At 46.3% G+C, this 18,981-nt stretch overlaps 1 protein-coding gene and 1 long non-coding RNA gene across 2 annotated transcripts in view; both read right to left on the bottom strand.

Moving 5' to 3' along the window:
* LOC126639704 (uncharacterized) overlaps positions 1-18,307 on the bottom strand; it is a 44,851-nt gene extending 26,544 nt beyond the window's left edge. Inside the window, exon 1 of the long non-coding RNA XR_007628867.1 lies at positions 8-18,307. This is a non-coding gene — a long non-coding RNA (uncharacterized LOC126639704). The remainder of the gene's footprint in view (positions 1-7) is intronic.
* Positions 1-18,981, bottom strand: part of XKR6 (XK related 6) — a 205,383-nt gene that overhangs the window by 180,220 nt on the left and 6,182 nt on the right. The window lies entirely within an intron of this gene.

The raw sequence follows: 18,981 nt of genomic DNA, 5'->3' as shown, positions 1-18,981 counted from the left end.
GCCTTACCCTAATCCATGGACTGAGTCGATGTGCAGCACAGAGAGCAGGGCCCGGGTGACACCAACCAGCACAGGTCCGCTTTTACTTCAATTTTCAGCTGCTCTGGATTCCTACCTGGTGGCTGCTGAGCCAAACCTGCAGAGCCTGGCACTGGGAGCTGCATTTCTGCCTCCTCAGAAAGCCAGCAGTTAATGGCATTCAGGCTGACTCGAGAATCATGGAAATATCTTTATTAAGCATGTCAGGAAACGCAGCAAAATGCTGTGTCGAACAATTGGCCGTAGCAATGCTACTCAGCCCTGCAAAGCGAGCCTGGATCACATCTGATGTGTTACATAAAATATATGTCAGCATTTTCCTGGCAATAACAATAGAGCAGTTGTTGAAAAAACCTTAACACACTGCAAATAAAATATTTGGAATTGTGGTCACTGCGGAGCTTAACACACTCAGCTGGAGACTCACATGTCTCAATCCCCTTACAAAGTGCTGAATAAGGCCAGTTTTTAGGTATATAAATACACAGTGGTGAGTTTAAGGTCTTCCTATATATTTCAGGTATAAAAGACATTTTTATTTAGCTCTATCTATGCATTCCTGCATATAGGGATATGACCCGAGGTGCAAAAAATGGAGATGAAAGCAGGAAAGCAAGGCCAATGTGAGAGAGAGGATAAAGCAGCAAAGTTTTTTTATGAGGCTTGAAAACTGCTGAGATTAGTCAGGAAAGAAATCAGAAATAATAAAAAAGCAGTGGATGATCATACAAGGAGAGGGAAAGCACTAAATGGAGGGGATGGGGAAATGAAAAATATAGAAACACGAAATACAAACAAACAAATAAACCCAACCCCCTCCCAAAAAAAAAGAGAAGGCAGAGAAGAACTGACTTTTAAATGAGTTACAGAATTGCCTGGGGTCAGAGAAGAGCACCAGGAGCCAGGAATGTACCCTTGGAGCTCAAGCATGTGATTTCTCCATGGAATTCTGTCCAGCTGGAGCTCTGGATGCTGTCCTTGCAAGGCTTTGAGAATCCCCCCAGTAACTCAGCTCTCGGTGCTCTCACTGAAGCAGAAGCTGCTTTTGGCACTTTGGGGGATGGAGAATCCTCCAACTCAACCCAAACACAGCCCAACAGAGGTGACCTCCTCTGATTTCTTGTGATCTGATCCTACAGGACAGGAAAGAGGGAATGGCTTCCCACTGCCAGAGGGCAGGGTTAGATGGGATATTGGGAAGAAATTCTTGGCTGTGAGGGTGGGGAGGCCCTGGCACAGGTTGCCCAGAGAAGCTGTGGCTGCCTCATCCCTGCAAGTGTCCAAAGCCAGGTTGGACAGGGCTTGGAGCAACCTGGGCTAGTGGAAGGTGTCCCTGCCCATGGCAGGGAGTGAAACAAGATGGCCTTTAAGGTTCTCTTCCAACCTAAATCACTCTGGGATTCTGTGACCAAACCACTCTGGGATTATCAGTAAAAATCCCTCTGGCACAGCAAAATACCAAAACTCAACTTGACCTGAAAAGGACAGACAGGCACTGATTCAGCACCAGTTTAGATTAAATTCAACATTTCATATAAGTAAGGAAACTCCCAGGTATAAAAGACATTTTTATTTAGCTCTATCTATGCATTCCTGCATATAGGGATATGACCAACTTTTCCCACTGTGATATCTCAGGATCATCAAGTACTCAGGGCTAGACTAGAACAGCTGGAAAAGGGATGTTCTGGATATACTCAGCCCTCTGATGCTCAGTGACAGGAGCAGGACTGGGTTGGTGGCTGTGCTGTGTTTCAGGTACCTTTGAAGAGACTGACACCAGCAGAAACAAAGCACTTGCATTTCTGTGAGCTCAGTCATCCCAGGAGAGCACTTCTGAAAGGTTTAGGAAGCCTTTTGATTAGAAGGGAAATTGGAAATCCCAGCTACAGATCCCAGTACAGAGCAGGCGAAAACCTGCTGTCACCAAAACTACCCATTTCATTCTTTTTTTTTTTTTCCCACAGCTCTACCAGAAAATGAGTTACACAGAAAACCAGAGGAAAGGGAAGGAGGAACAGAGAGGACTGTTAGTGTGGTCTCACCATCACCTCCCTGCTCCAGGTAATTCCAGCTTTGTCCAGAGCTACCCCAGAGAAACCCCTGCTCTCACCTGTTCCATCTGTGATGTCTCTTCAGGGATGACGTGACTTGGTGCTGATTTTAATGCATCTCGACGCCTATCAGGGCTCCTGATCTCACAAGGTGCCCTTCCCACCCTTCCCAGCTTCCCTTCTTCCTTTAAAAACTGCAGCAGACAAGGATTTAGCCCTAAGCCCAACAGCTTAAATTAGTCACTCGTCCCACTGAAGGGGGTGTTCAGTCTGGAGAAGAGAAAGATCCAGGGAGACCTCAGAGCCTCTTCCAGTGCCCAAAGAGGCTCCGAGAGAGCTGGAGAGGGACTTTGGGCAAGGGATGGAGGGACAGGACAAGGGGGAATGGCTTTAAACTGACATGGGATGGCACCACACCCACTCAGAGGGGTTGAACCTCAGGAGCATTCCTTTGCTTTTGCTATAAAAAAAGAAAACCCCAAATAACCAAAAAGCTGGGCCAGTCCTGAGCCAGAACTGAGTGGCTGATCCTTCTCCCCAGGTCCTGCCTGCAGGGCTTTGCAGCAGGGACCCACCTCACAAAGACACTGGGATGTTAATAAATCTTGTCTGAAGGAAAGAATGGCTTTCAAACCCAGCTGCAGCATCCTGGGCAGAGCCCCAGCTTATCCTGGGATCTGACAGACCAGGAAAGGAGAGCAGTGGGTTCCACAGGGAGAGGAAAAAGGCTTGAGCAAGCAAAGCTTTACAGGAGCAGGAGGGTGGGGAGATCTGGCAGCCCCACTGGGAAGGCAAATTTGCTTTTCTTAAGATTATTTAGGGTCTCCCCCTAAATCTTCCTTGGCCCTGCCTTGTCTGACGCCGGCCCTGCCAGAGACACTAATTTTCCCTGCCCCATCTGTTTGGATTTACTTACTTCCTAATTTATCCAACGCCTAGCTCCATGGTGGCTAAGCATTTTAATCACAGTGATTAACACACTGAGCAAGAACAAAACAAAAATGGTTAATCAAAGGCTATTAGCAGTGTTTGAATGTCTCGGCGCCGCGTTTTACACATGAATGCTGGTTAACGATCATCTCCCCACAACACTTCCTACGGGTCCCTGATTTATTCCTTCCTCTGCCAGCTCGCAGTTTGCCACCACCACGGCAGAGATTTTGACCCATTTGGCACCGGGAGGACACAACGCTCTCCTGCAGGAAACGCTCGGGGTTTTCAGCCTGTCTGAAGTGCTCGAGGCCGCGAGCAATCACCAGAAAATCCTCGGGAGAACGAGCACAGTGGGACGGAGATGCGACCTAAGATGCTTCCAAACATAAAGAGGATCCTTCCCAAACCGAGGAATGGGACAGATCTACAACAAAAACCGCCAAGAACTGTCATTGTGAGATGTCTTAACTAGTGTTTGTCACACAGGGGTATTATTTACACACAAATACAAGGAGCTGAGGATTAATATAAGCCTGCACTTGCTCCTACAATCCTGCTCACCACCCCCAAAATTATTCCCAGCATCAAAACAGAGCCCAGTGCCCAACTGGAAATCAGAAACTCCCTGGGTGAAGCAATGTCAGCACACAAAAAGGCTCAAGGATTGCTCACAGGAAGCCAGAGGATGCCCTAATACCTGGCCAAAGCATTAATTTGGGAAGTCCAGGCCGGGAAGAACGAGTTACCTGGGCAGGGAAAGTGTCTTATCTGTGTTTGTAAAGCCCTGTGTAAATCAACAGCCTTGCACAAACAGGATTTAAACCAAAAATACAAGTGCAGCAAGAGGGTTTATGGCTTTAAGTACATCTCCAGTGGTTTAGGTTTCGAGCAAGGAGCAGAATGGTTTATTTACAAGTCACGGTTTCTTAAAGCAAAGCAGAAATGTGGGTTTGTTCGGGTGGTTTTTAATAGTTAATACAACTAAAAGCAGCCAAAAAAGTTTGGCCGCTCTTCCGTGTTTTGAATTCCGCTGCTTTCAACTGGTCCTTCTGTCACTGAGCTTTTTTTGAGGCCCCTTTGACCAAATAAGTTTTATTTTTCGTATGAAATAGGACACCAAGGGGCTCTGGTTCTGGGTTCAAAAGCCTCCAGTAAAAGCTGAATGCTGGGTTGTGGAATCATGGAATCATTAAGGTTTGAAGAGACCTCTGAGATCATTAACCACTATGTCCATAATAACCAGTAAGTCAGAAAATGCTCCACTCCCACTCCTGCACACAGACATTCATCTCCCTTGGGATAAAAAAGGGTCTCTTTGGTGCTGAGCTGGAAGGAATTGAAATGAGCAGCACAAAGAAACACCCCCTGTTCTACTCGGGTTTTTACCCCCCTTTTCCAAGCAAACACCACTTCAGGGACATTAATTATTTTGGCTCAATCTTTGCTTTGTTAGAAGTGTATATTTACAGCAAAATGGGCAGTTTTGGGGTTTTTATCTGCAGTTTGGGGTTTTCTGGATATGTGGAGACAGCTATCCAAAGTCCCAGGGCTGTGCAATTGAGGAGAGTCATCTCAAGATGGACCTCAATGAGCTCAGTCCAGTTATGTCTTCAGTCACTCAGATCCCTTAAAACAGCATTCCCAGCCACAGGAAGCAATAACCACACTGACCCTGCACATTATTCACTTAAAAAGCCTGGCTGGTAGATCCTTACATTGCCCATCCCAGCATTCCACCAGTTCTACTCCACTGTTTATTTATAATTTACTATCCAGGTGTCTCTGGGACAACTTAATACCCCATGATGGTCTCTCATCTCCTCCCTGCTAATGAACATAATAAATAACCACAGTGAGCATTAGAATCAATATTACACTCTGCTCACATCCTGGAGAACATGAGGTCTGTGGCTTGAAATCCTGCTGGAGATGAAAAGTCTCCCTGGGATGGGGAGTGCTCAGGCAGAAATGGTGGATTAGTGAGTTTGGATCCCAGGGGACAGCCCTGCTCTCCGAAGGGCTGGGAAGGCACCGTGCAGCTCATGGCTCATGTGTCAGGTGAGATGCCAAGAACTGTTTTAAACTAAAACAGGAAAGATTTAAGTTGGATATTAGGAAGAAATTCCTCCCTGTGAGGGTGGTGAGGCCCTGGCACAGGTTGCTCAGAGAAGCTGTGGTTGCCCCATCCCTGGAAGTGTCCAAGGCCAGGTTGGATGGGGCTTGGAGCAACCTGGGATAGTGGGAGGTGTCCCTGCCCCTGGCAGGGATGTTGAACAGGATGGGCTTTAAGGTCCCTTCCAACCCAAACCATTCCATGACTCTATGAAGAGACATCAAAATTTTATGCACTGAGTAACCTCTGTGAACACAACTACAGATCCATTTCTGGGTTGAGAAAATAAATGATTTTAATGGGTACTATCACAGTATAAAGTTATAATAACTGCATGGGAGGAACTGGCTGCAGCTACTTGGAATTTTCCTTCCTATAAGGCAGAATAACAGACAACTCTTGAGATACTGAATTCAACTGCTTTTTCCCTTTGTTTCCTGCTCTTAGGAATTCAGAAGAACCCCATGCAAGATTTCATGCTGCTCTTGTCCTCAATTCCACCAGATCTTCACCTTCTTCCTGACTTGCTCCTACACCGACAGCTCCAAGGCAGGAGCCAAACCACATCATCCAGCAGCTGAAATCAGAGCTGAGCTTTTGCTTTCAAAACACCCATCGCCTTTGAGATCAGTTATTGCACCACTTGGTAGCCTCCCAGGAAATATTCAGGCAACATATCTCCTTGCTCCCTTCTCAGTGCTTGCCCTCTTCCAGGATTTTCCTTCCAGTCTCAACCTGCTGCAGAGAAATCAGTGGGGACTCAACTCTCACCAGATCCTGGGGCGAGTTACTCCAAGTGGTAAAAGGTGAGAAAAATGAGAGAAACCACAGTTCAGTGACTCATTCAAGAGCTGCTGAAGCTGCTGGAGCTATTCCTGGTTTCACACCGAGGAATCTCTGTGTAAAATCACCCCAGGTACCCTGTTCATCATGTGTATCCCAGGGGGAGATGGGATTTGATCTGGAGGGGGGATTACAATGTCTGTGTCCTGTTTTCAGAGTTGGGTTTCCCTCCTCCTCAAAGGTGCTCTGCAGAGACCACAGGCATTTTTAAAATGCAACCTTCTGGTGGAAGCTGTCCCTGCCCACAGCAGGGGGTTGGAATGGGATGATCCTTAAGGTTCCTTCCAGCCCAAACCATCTCTGTGATTCTGTAAAATCCTTCACACTAAAACACACTTTGACTGCAAAGTAAATAAAACACATTCCTGCTAAAAACTCCAACAGCGCAAGAGCAATTTCTCTAAACGTATTCCCAAAGCCCAATAAATACACACAAAACAGAACTGCCTAATAAAAATACCAAGAACAAACACAAGTTTTCCAAATCTCCTTCACCGGCTTCTCATCTGACTGGAGAATCAGAGAATTATGGAGTCATTCATGGAATGGTTTGGTTTGGAAAGGACCTTAAATATCAACCAGTTCCAACCCCCTGCCATGGGCAGGGACACCTTCCACTATCCCAGGTTGCTCCAAGCCCTGTCCAACCTGGCCTTGGACACTTCCAGGGTAGTCCTGAAACTCCAGCCAGAAGATACTGCACAGGCAAACCCTAAAAAATACAGGGATCTTCAAGTCTCTCCAGTGTATGACAAATTCGTAGCTGTCATCACTCTGTTGAGTCATCAGGAAGAGCCTGGTCCTCCACATCAAGAAATCATAACTCCTGAAGGTGGGAAAAGACCTCTAAGATCATTGAGTCCAACTCAATATCAACACCACAGAGAAGCTGGAAAACTGACCTTGGAATATTCAGTGCCTTGCTCCACTTAAAAATAAAAGTATCCAGAATTAATCTCTGGAAAGGTTTTTGATGCACAGATAATTTCTCTCTCCCTGTAAGGGGCAAAACCTCACCCTGCTGTTTCAGCTTTTCCATGATAACTTACTATGTCTAAGGCTCAAGTAATCCCTATTTCACCGAGGAATTTGCATGAAAACAAACCAAATAATAATAAAAAACACCCAGTAAAACAGCTGTAATTGTCCTGTTCTCAGTATTTGCAGGAAAACTGCTTCATGCCCTCAGAATTCATAGAACCACGGAATGGTTTAGGTTGGAGGGGACCTTGAGGATCATCTTGTTCCAACCCCCCTCTGCCATGAGCAGGGAACCTCCCTAATATGGGAATCTACCTAATTAACACAGCAAAGAGACACCAAGCAAAGCAAAAATTACCAAAAAAAAAAAAAAAAAAGGCGTTAAAGAAAATTTTGCCAAGCTCCGAAAACCCTCAAAGAACTAAAACATCCACCACAGGCTGTTAAACACGCGCCACCTCCTGCTCGGGAACTTTGAAAACCACAAATGCCAGGTGATGGCTGGATAACCTGGAGGAAAATCACTATTTACCTGCCCAGATCGAACACCTTTTCCTTGGCCACCTGTGCTCTTTTCTGTCTGCCATCAGAGAGACGATAACGAGCCGCAAACGACGTTTTGGCCCCAGATCTCTGAAAGTACTTCCCTGTACTGCCAGAAAAGCTCTTTCAAGCATTGTGAGCTGTTTTCAGTAACCGGTAGAGTTCAAAAAAAAAAAAAAAAAGGTGTTTTATTCTCAAATTGGAACTACTTTAAAAACACCAAACATTGCTGCTGCTTTGTGGTTCCTTCCTTTGACTCAGGCAGCGATTACGGATCACAGGGAGCTCTGCACAATGGCTGGTTATCCCTGTCACCCCGAGCTCTGACCCGTTCAGGACACGGAGTTACTGCTTTAATTCACCAAAGGCACGATGGAACAACTGCAGGACACCCTAGGAAGGGCCTCCATCAAAGCTGGAGCAGAGCTGAGTCGGGCAGGACTGGTGGCAAACAGGCTCATTTAGATAATCCCACTGGTTTGACTCAAGGCGATACAACCTTATCGGATAACAGAACTCCCCTGGGGGGGAGGAAAAAAGAGCAGGAGCTCAAAAACTGACAAAGGCTGACTTTGCTGACTGATTCCAGAGGGTTTAGATGTATCCAACTCTTCAGGGCTGCACATCAGCCCCTCTGCTGTGGGCTGAACGGGAAGGTGTGCAGAGGAATGTAACAGCTACAACCCAGAGCTGGCCAACAGTTCTAATTTAAGGGTGGGTAAACAGCCTAATTTAAAGATGGAATTTCTTTTTATGATTCTACTCAGATGATTAGGAAGAGTTATGTAGATCCTTTAATGGGCAAATAATTTCGGTGTTATCATTAGAATCATCGGGCAAAGGCTGCAGGAGCAAATTCCATGTCTGGGGTGGTAAATTTTTCTTGGACATTCCCTGCTCCTACAAAGAAGCTGCTCTGAAATCTAATACAGAGCTTAACAGCCCTCTCAGTAAAACCAGTCTTAAGCTGTCAGGCTTTGAGGTTGCATTTCTATTACAAGCTCCTCTTTCATTAATAAGGCAAATGGACCCAAGCTCCAAAAACCTGAGACTTCCTGAGGGTCCCTGGCTGGATGGGAACCCAGCAGATGATGCTCAAAGGGCAGGGAAAGTCAGCCTGGGACAAGTAGGAGCTCCCTCAGAACATTTCTTAGTGACTGGGGAGGTGGTGGAGTCCCCATCCCTGGAGGTGTCCAAGGAAGGACTGGACATGGCACTCAGAGCTCTGGGCTGGGTGACAAGGTGGGGACTGGGCACAGGTTGGACTCGATGACCTTGGAGGTCTTTTCCAACCTCAGTGATTCAATTATTCTACACAAAGCTGAACCCAATCCTACAGAAGGAAAATGAGTAGAGGGCAGAAAACAAATGAGGGGCAATGCCAAGGAGGGAGGAGAGGACACTGCCCATCTCAGAGCTCTTTATAGATACCAGAGAATCCCATCGGCCTCAGAGACACGGACACGCACTTGCAGTTGGAGTTAACACAGATGAAGTGTCTTACTGAAAGGTTTTCTCTGGCACTGGAAGAAAAATAAGTACCATTAAAGGTATCTGATGGATAAAAATCTCCAGTTTTATGGTGGGGAAAGAGCTCCTAAGGATGCAGACTTCTATTTTGAGTGACTAACAGATGTTTTCACTGAGGATTTAGGACAGGAAGAATGCAAATGCAACCATAATGGCAGCCTAATGAAGCTTAGTCCTCAGTTAATTCACACAACCAATTAATACCACACCCAGAGGAACGTGTGAGCAAGGCAAGTGACCATAGGGCAAAATATCCAATCTAAATATCACAGAATCATGGAATGGTTTGAGTTGGAAGGGACTTAAAGACCATAAATATTTGCCTTTTAACTCTTTATTAGGGCTGTGGTCTGTTACGAGAAGCACACAAGGACCCAGCACCGAGTCCAATCAGAAACATTTCCCTGATCCCAGCCTGGCTCCTTGAACAGTCAGGAGCCTTGAGCAGCTTTCTGTTCAAGTGAGACCCACATTCTGCGTGGGAAATGGCACTAAATAACAAATTTTCAGTTGGTACCTCCTCATTCATTAATTCCTACACGACATTCTTCAGCAGCTGCCCTCCAAAATAAGGATGGTTTTGCCTTTCCTCACCATTTCCCCCAAACCACAGTTTCAGGACCGTAAAAGCAATTCATTCAAAGCAAACAGAAGAGTTGTGACCCTCCCAGTGTTTTACACACCTTTGTTAGGAGTGCTGGTTTACAAATCCCCTAATCCCCTGAAAGAAAGGGGGAAATAATCCAGTCCCAGGCAAAGAAGTCAGCAAAGGCATCAGAAATTCAATTTAAACCCTGAATTCAAACTGCTGCCGCAGTTTTGCAGCTCCCAACGATTGTGGTCTCTTTTTTTACTTTCCTCTGAGAACACACTTAAACACCAACAATAAAAAAATCAGAAAAAATTTGCCCTGCCTGCTAAAAAATTGGTCACTTCCCAGGAACTGCAAAGAGCCGGTTCCTGGGGAAAGGAGCAGCAGGGAATTCCAGGAGATCTGTGTGTTCAAATAGGAAATTCGTTGCAGGTAGAGCTTGATCACAACCAAGAAAAATAATGAGCCTCTAATTGTGCAACAAGCCATACCAGGAAAAAAAAAGGCAAAAAAAACCCCAAACAAACAAATGTTTTGATAAATGGAATGATTAAAGTCCAGAGCAGTAAAACAAAAGCTAAGAACACAAATGATAATGAAGCATCATTTACGGCAGTGTTCTGAAGCACTCCAGTGAAGCACAGGTAAATGCCAGGTTACCCAGGCAGAGTTTCAGTACTAAAAAGCAGCATTTAATCTGATTTTTTGCTCTCCTGAATTTCTGGATGGAAAAGATTGCCTTTACTACGGAGTAATTTTTAATTTTCTATGAGGATATGCGGGTTTTTTTCAGCACATGTCCTGAGACATGGGGCACAACCAGAAAGGACCAAGCACTAAGACCAACCCTACAGGGCTCTTTTATCCCTCGTGTTTCCTGTTAAGAGAACCACATTTCAAACAGGGCTTTGGATCCCAATTGGAGAAGCCACACCAATTTCACAGCAGCTGAGGAAATGCCTGAGAATATCTGAACTTAGGGATGTCAAGATTTTCACACAATAAAACCAGAGCAGATCAACCATAATTTTTTTTGCAAAATTATAAATGACACCAGAAGTCCTGGCTGGATTCACCTACTGAGAGATGATTAAGCTGCAAATCTGCAATTACTTCTAATCTTAAATAACTGATAGGATTTGAACTCCCCACATACAGTAGCTCAGATGTGATATTACTGGGAGCTTTTTGAAACCAATCAATAACTATTAAAGCTGGATCCCATCAGCTACCACCAGGTATCAGCCACTTTCTCAATATTTCAAGGATTCAGTTATTCTTAGACACAGTTAAAGTAGTAAAATGAAGTGGTCTCATACTGACACTGCGATAAATACGAGATTAAATATAGAACAAATTTATTACTCCCTGAAGTCCTACTGAGTGTCCTGATTTTTTTTTTTTTCTTCTGTATCCACAACAGTCTGGTTTACTTTGATGTTTTATTATCCCAGATCTAAAGCTCACAATTGAAAAGCTGGTTCAAAGACCCAAACTCAGCCATGCCGGGGATGGGAAGAAGATGCCGAAGGGAACGCTGCGGATCGGGATGACGACCCTGTGACAGCCACCGTGCCCCACTTGGAGCAAGTGGCACTGCCAGGAGAGTGATTTGTGACACTGAGCGTGTGTGACACGTGGTGGCACCCCTGGAGTGCCTGTGGGCTGCCAGAGGGCCGTGCCTGCGGGGAGCCGACTTTTCCTAATACCCCGCGCTTTGAAGGGAGCGGAATAATCAACCCATTTCTGCAGCGCTGGTTTGAAGGGCTCCGAGGAGTCTTAAAGTAAAGCAGTTAATTACTTGGTGTGCTTTAAAAATAAATCAACCCCCAAATTAAGGTTGGATGGGTCTGGGCGATGAGTTTCGGGCTTGCAGCCTGGCCAGTGCTCCCAGGATGGTCCCACTTTAACCCCAGTGGGTCCTCACTGCAGAGCACTCGGAGAGAAGCTGAGGAGCAACGAACCACAAACCTCCCTCGTCAGCATCCGAGCAGGATGAGTCCACAAGGACACAAACATTTGGGTCTCAGCTAGATGGACCCATTTGGGCCTCTGCTAGATTCCCTGGAAGTGTTCAAGCCCAGGCTGGACGGGGCTTGATGCAACCAGGTCTAGTGGAGGGTTGGGTGGTTGGAACAAAATAACTTTTAAAGGTCCCTTCCAAACCCAACTATTCCATGATTCTATGACGTGCCTTGGCATTTCTGCTTTCTCCACCTCACCTGGGACTCACCCTTAATGCATTAATACTAAAGTGAGCCACTGAATGTAACTCTCCCAAAACTGATGTGCACAATCTAATCCAACAAAGAGATCTGGGATCCACTACTGGATAAAGACCCAAACAGGTAAACCATATGGCCACACCTAAAAGGTAGAAGTGGATTTTCCTGGAGACTGTGATAGGCTGGATACACCTTCATAAAAGACACCCCAAAACCAAGACAACCATAGTCTCAATAAAAATTAAAACTAACCCTAAGTAAGGGGAGTATTTTACTTCCAGTGTGTTGCATCCTTTTGGGCTCCTCCTTGTCCATTAGGCAGGTATGATGTTATTTGTGTGGCTCAACCACCACAGGATGGCCCCTGGCACAATTTTGGCTGGGACCTACCAGCCCTCACCTCGGCAGCATCTTGGTTGGATTTTATGGGTCTTTTATTCAAAGGAGCAACTTGAAGAAGAGGAAAGCAATGAGGTAGAACCACGGAAGGGCAAAGGTCTCCCTGCCCACACCAGGGGGTGGGAACAAGATGATGTATAAGATGAACAAGATAATCTTCCCAACCCAAACCATCCTGTGATTCTCTGAAGGGCTCTGCTATCATCCCAAAGTGAGCTGTGTGACATTTGGGGCTGGAGCCTCTCCCGGCGTCAGTGGCACGATGCATTTACGTCAGCGTGTGACAACGGCCCCGGAGTGACAAGGACTAAGGTGAGATTAAGCATTCAGGAGAAAAGCTCGTCCTTCACTGCAACAAGGGCACCAAAGCCTTATCAAGCGCTGCCTTTCGGCACAGCCACGTGCCCAGGCCAAACCTCACCCTCCAGCTCCCGCTCCGGGTCGGATGCACATGACTTGGCAAGGCACTGCTGCAGCTTTTCCCAAGGAAACCATTCCTCCCCCAGCCCAGTCGTAACAAACACCGGGAAATAAAGCCCCGAAACGACCTCCTGCTGCATCGCCGAGTCACTGTGACAGACCGCGCGTGGTGACTTCACACCCCGACGTGAGATCGGATCTCCCCGGGATTTGTGAGTCTCCTGCAAGGCAGGAGCTGATGGATTTCTGCACACACTGTTCCAAATTATTTCCACTCCTAATTAATATTCATAAACGACCCACAATGCTGCGCCTTCCATCAGCCGTCACACACCACCCACGCCAGATGAAAGGACAACTACACCAGATAAGCAGTTTATTGGATCAAAAGTCCCCTTCAGAGGAGGAGACAGCTATTGGAACAGCTCAGACTGATAGCATCCCATGGCAGGGAGGGAGTATCAGCACATCTCCCTCTTTAAACCCCAGATTCAGCACCCGGAATGCATAACCCAATTATTATGTTAATTTAGCTGCATTTTGCTGCTCGAGGCTGGAGCTGGAGGGAGGAACTCGGGTTTGAAGAGCTGGCACTGAAAATGGCCACTTCAAAAATCTCAACAGGCACCCAATTACACCATCAGTGTTTCAGGTTTAATTCCCTGTCCCTGTTGTCACCTGTCTGGACCTGGACGAGGACTCTGCCCTTCAGCTTTTGCTTTCACTTGCCATTTACGTCTCGCTCAAGCAAGATGCTGAAAGGTGCTTTTACTCGTCCTCCTGCCCAAAGTCAGTTTAGGTGGAAAACATCAAGGATCTCATCCCCTTGCCCAGACCATGGACTGGGATAACAGCCTGGCTGCTGCAGTTGTCCACTTGGCCACTAACAAGAAGTTAATTAAAAAGATACTTGACATTCCTGTCCAGCCCATGTAGGGTGGCAGAAAACAGACTCTGTAACATCGGGTGTTCCCCCCTCTCCACCTAACGGGAAACAAGTATTTCCCAGCTTGAAACTGAAAGACAGTAGGTTTAGATTGGAGATTAGGAAGAAATTCTTCCCTGTCAGGGTGGTGAGGCCTTGAGAAGCCGTGGCTGCCCCATCCCTGGAAGTGTCCAAGGCCAGGTTGGATGGGACTTGGAGCAACCTGGGATAGTGGAAGGTGTCCTTGATTGAAACCAGATGATCCTTAAGGTCCTTTCCAACCCAAACCATTCCATGATTCTGTGATAATGGCAAGATAGCTCAAAGGAACAGAGAAAGGTGTATTTCCCACTGCTCTCCAGAGCTGTTCTGCTCCTCATCCATGAGGGACCCAAACAGCCTGCCCAAGAGAAAGCATATTTACACCCATTGCCAGAGAGGGAAAGTATAAATATTTCCAAAGCTTTATGAAGGCTGGTACTTACAGTCAAGCTTTGAAAGGGAAAGAATAAAGCAAAATATTCAATTAGAAAAAATTACTATAATTGCAGGTTCTATTTTATCCCTCCATTAAAGCAATAAAGTGCCTGGGAATATTGCTGAGCTGGGATACAGAGCTTACTGCTACTTAACATATTAATATACATCCAGGGGGGTTAATTTAATTTAGATCTGCATGAGGGTCCTCTCTCCTCCCTGGACCCCACTGTCTCTCCCTACACTTCCCACCATCCAGCTGGATATCCATGCATGATTCTCCCCCAGCCCAAGGCATGGATATGCAGAACTGAGGCTGGCTGGGCATAAATTCTGACATGTGCTGCCACACCTCCAGAGCCAGAGGACATCCAGCACATCCATGCACAGCTCCACACATCCAGATTCTGGTTAAAACCCTGTTTGCCTGCCCCTCGAAGCTCCAATGTATGGATATTTGATTTTCTATCGGAGGAAAATGTCCAGTTCCTGCTCTCCGAACACGAAACAAAATCCTCTCGGAAACGTAAAATCATCCCATTTTGCTTTAACGGCACATAAATCCCACGGGAAGGGATTTGCTGTTGAAAGTCACTGAGCAAGGAACTGCTGAGGCTGAAGAAGGGGCTCTTCCTCCCAGCCCTGGCTCTCACCACGCTTTTCCACACTACGACGCCACAAGCCGCACTTTTCCCAATAAAACCTCCTCGTTCTTCCCTGCGATAGGAGATAAGTGAATCTTATTTTAGGGAGCCCTTCATCCTTTTAATTAAACAAATTAATATCACTGCTCCCTATCTCGTAGCCTCCATTATCTTTTGTGAACTCGTGCAATTCTGTTGTAAAGATATATTGAAAAAGCGCTAATTGAGATAATCTCTGGAATTCGAGAGTTGCTGTATTTTTAGCCATGTTTTAAAACTATTTTCCCTTTGTTTCTGGAATGCCTCCCATCCTTCCTCCCCTGCCAGACTGTTTACATTATTTAAATGCCTTCTGCTTATACCACTCTTTACAATTTTTACTTCAACAACATCGGCCTCCGTTGCTCTTTTTTCCCTCACTTAGACATAACTGGGATGAATTCCAATCCCAAACTCAGAACCACTCCTGGTGCTTCACTGCTGTCTTCTGTGTTTGGTAGATCAGGCAACACATTCCTGCCAGTCCTGTCATCCAGGACTGCCTGTGGGGGGGATCCAAGCATGAGGAGTTAAACTGTTCTTCTTTTACAACACAGAAGGTGATTTTCCCAGACCCTGGAATGCTGTAAACTCACAGGGATAGTTCTCATCCCACTGCTTTAGCAGACAAGCCTGAACCACCTGCCTGAAAGGATGGGGTAGCCCATCTCTCCTGGATTTTTGTGCAGACTTGTAAAATCCAGTGTAGATTGTGGAAGCAGAAACATGACACGGCTCCCCTGTCCCTACAGAAAATCCCACGGAGCCCCAGGAGCCAAGGGAGGCTCCGGCAGCTGGACACACTCCTCTCTCACACGGGTTGTTTTTTCCACGGGTTTAATTAGAAAAGTGATAAAGGCAGCTCCAGGTGCCAGAGCCTTTGTGCATTGTGGTTCCTGAAGAGTTTTTAATAAGAGTTCTGCCAAACTGGTGGGGGTTTTATGGGAAACCTCTACCTCATCCACCTCCCTGTGAAGGCAGACCAGGAGATGCAGCTCAGCAGCCCTGTGAGTTTTCCAGCCTGAGCTCAGACCTCTGCACTGTTCACTTAAACATGATCGCAATAGGCTTGGTTTTCCTAGTCCCCATTCACAGACCATCTACAGGGCACTGAGGCAGCTTTGGCAAAGATTCCTGTCTTAGTCCTATTCCCCGTGGGACAGGGAGAAGATGCCTATTCCCTCACCCCATCCTGAGCAAAAGGGCGTAATGAGAGAGGGAATAAAAAAAAGAGGGAAAGTGACTTTTTACATGGATGGACAATGGTAAGACAAGAAGGAACGGTTTTAAACTAAAAGAGAGAGATTTAGGTTAGACATTGAGAAGAAATTGTTGGCTGTGAGGGTGGGGAGGCCCTGGCACAGGTTGCCCAGAGAAGTTGTGGCTGCCCCATCCCTGGAAGTGTCCAAGGCCACACTGGACACAGCTTGGAGAAACCTGGTCTAGTAGGTGGCATCCATGCCTGGAGACAGCTGGAATTACATGATCTCTAAGGTCCCTTCCAACTGAAACCTTCTACTCTATGACAGTACATGGATATTTCTTGGGGATACAAAAATCCTCAACAGCCTCTGCAGCAGGAAAACCAAATCATCCCAACGTGCCACTGCCCAGGCACAGCAGGACAGAGGAAGAGGAGGACACAATAAAGGCTCTGGGCTTGAACACAGAAGGTTTCAGCAAAGCTGCCAATTCTGCAAAGGATCTTCTGTGCAGCTGAAGTCACTTAAGGACAGACTGTGAATATTTCATAGGTGAACCTGAGCTCTCACAGATTGCCAAAGAAAGGAGACGTGAGGAGAAGCACAGTCTCCAGGTCCCACTATAGTTTTGGGGACACATTTGAGATGGGCTTTTGCTCTGGTTGTTTTGTCTCTTGGCTAAGATCTGATTTTGTTGCTGATCCAAGACTTGGACACAAGGAATAACACACCCCCTTATAGTGAAATAACAAAAGTCCATTGGTGGAATTTGTCCAGGGGTGGGCAAACAGCAGCTGCTGAGACTTCTCCTGAGCACTGTAAATGTTGTTCCCATGATACAGCAATTCCATAGAACTAAACACAGGCTGAAACTGAAATACAGAGTGGTGAAAAATATAAATTCCCAGAGTGGGGGGAATTGTAAAATAAATAAATAAATAGATAGATAGATAGATAGATAAATAAATAAATAAATGTCCATCTGTGGGAAGCTGCAATGGGCTGCTCCTGCTATCCTGGGACACAGCCAAATGCTCAGTCCCACAACCCAGCAGATTTTGGGACCATCCTTGACACTGCAGCCCAAGGATATGGGATGTGCCCGTTGTTCTGCCCTGCAAGGATTGTCCTGTTTGCTCCCCAGGGTTAGAAAGCCAAGGTGTTTGAGACTGTTGAGAGGTGTTTGAGGATTTTTTTAATCCTCAATTAATCCTTAATTTCTTTTAAAATCCTTCTCCCCAGGAAAGCTCTTTCCCATTTTCTTGGGATCTCATTTGGAAAAGCATCTCAGTGCCCTAAAGCAGACTTGGCCATCAGTCTGAATCCCAGCATATCAGAAGGAGGAGGGGTCAATGAAGTAACAATATTTGGCACATGTTCTTTGCTTATGCCTTTAATTACAATTTAATTTCCTCCCTAGCAAAGCCTTGCTCTGACTCACAGCTCCTCCTGCCTAAAAGCTGCCAGGTGTTAAAACACTGCCTTTTACTACTGCTGATTTTCACCACAGTCAGGTGCTAAAAATCAAGTCAGGATTTGAGGGAAATAAAGCAAAATGGAAGTTCTGTGAGGGATCCAGACTTCTCCATAGGCTCCCCTTCATTCCCCAAGGAAAATTACATGTTTGATGTCCAATTTCTGCTCCTTGCAGTCTCAAGGCAGCAAAAGCAGCTCTGCTCCAAGGAGATGCTTTATCACCATCAGTTCTCCCTCCATCCTTTTCATTAAAAGAAATGCTCCCTGAATAACCTACATTTGTTCAGAGAGGAGAACCACTGCAAGGAATAAAGGTAGCTCAGTGCAGCCACCAGCAAAATGGAAGTGTCTGGAAAGACGGAAAATAGAGAGCTTGAAATTTTAACAGAAGAAAAACGGTGAGCCATCTTTCCTCCTCCCCTTGGCACTCTGCCTCCGCTCCACCAGGAAAGGCACTTCCAGGTTGCCACTGGCATTAGAGATCAAACCACGGGGTGAGTGGGAAAACAAGGCATGGCTGTTTTTCCTGGAGTTCAGTGGGAAGCTTGAACAACTGGAAAGGGATGTTCTGGTCAAGGACCAAGTGAGCAGGAGCATTCCCTTACAGTTTCCTTAAGAGTTTTGGGACTCCTGGAGATGATGCCTCAGAAATACCTGGCACAGGTGGTCTTCTCCTTGAAAGCCATGGAAACTTTATGCTGGTTCCAGTAGGAACCAAGTCAGGTCACCAGAGCAGTTCTGCTTCCCCTTCCTCCTCCCCAAACACCAGGGCAGAGCTGATGAGCTGCTGTCACTGCACAGCCACAGGACACCACATGGCTCTTCCTCAACAGCATCCAAGAGGAAACCAAACTCCAGTTCTCCTCCAAATCCCACCCCCCACACCTCCCCAAGCCACCCTGTCACCACAGAAACACCGAGCCACATGGGAAGGCCAGTTCTCAGCAGGTGAGGGCAGGACATGATTTCTCCCCAGAAAAGGTGTGGAGAAATCCCTGCCCTCTCAAGGCTGGCCCAGCAGATCCGCTCCAACATCTGTGGTTGGACCCCCTCTAGTGGGAACCACTCAACAAGACACGGAGCAGCACCACCACCGGCAGCCCATGAAGACCCTACTCAAGGGATAAAGCCTTTTTTCCCATCATTATTAGGATTGTTATTATTATACACAACCTACACGCTCAGCACTTCAATGTCTTTGGACCTCCACACCCACAGCCCAGCACTTCCTTCAAGAGATCCTGTGCAAAGCTCTCAGAAATGGGGGCGGAACGGGGAAGATTTTTGGGAGACAGAACGACCTCACTGGAAAAAAAAAAAAAAGAAGTTATACCCCAGACCTGATTTTGTAGAGAGAACATATTTATCATCTATCCCAGAATGTCTTCCCTCTGCCAACTTGTCAAAAGCTGACAAAACTCCATACTATAAAAGCAAGCTGTTAAAACTTGGCTAAAGGGAAAAACTCAGCTGCCAGACAAGCTAACCAGAAAAAGCTGAAAAAAATATTCCAGCGTGCCAGGAAATTTATGGAAAGGCTCTACAG

This window comes from Myiozetetes cayanensis, unplaced genomic scaffold (genome assembly GCF_022539395.1).
Source record: "Myiozetetes cayanensis isolate MyiCay16 unplaced genomic scaffold, myiCay2020 scf2-11, whole genome shotgun sequence".
Classification (NCBI taxonomy): domain Eukaryota; kingdom Metazoa; phylum Chordata; class Aves; order Passeriformes; family Tyrannidae; genus Myiozetetes; species Myiozetetes cayanensis.
Note: the sequence above shows the minus strand (reverse complement) of the source record. Positions and strands in the feature narration are given on the sequence as shown.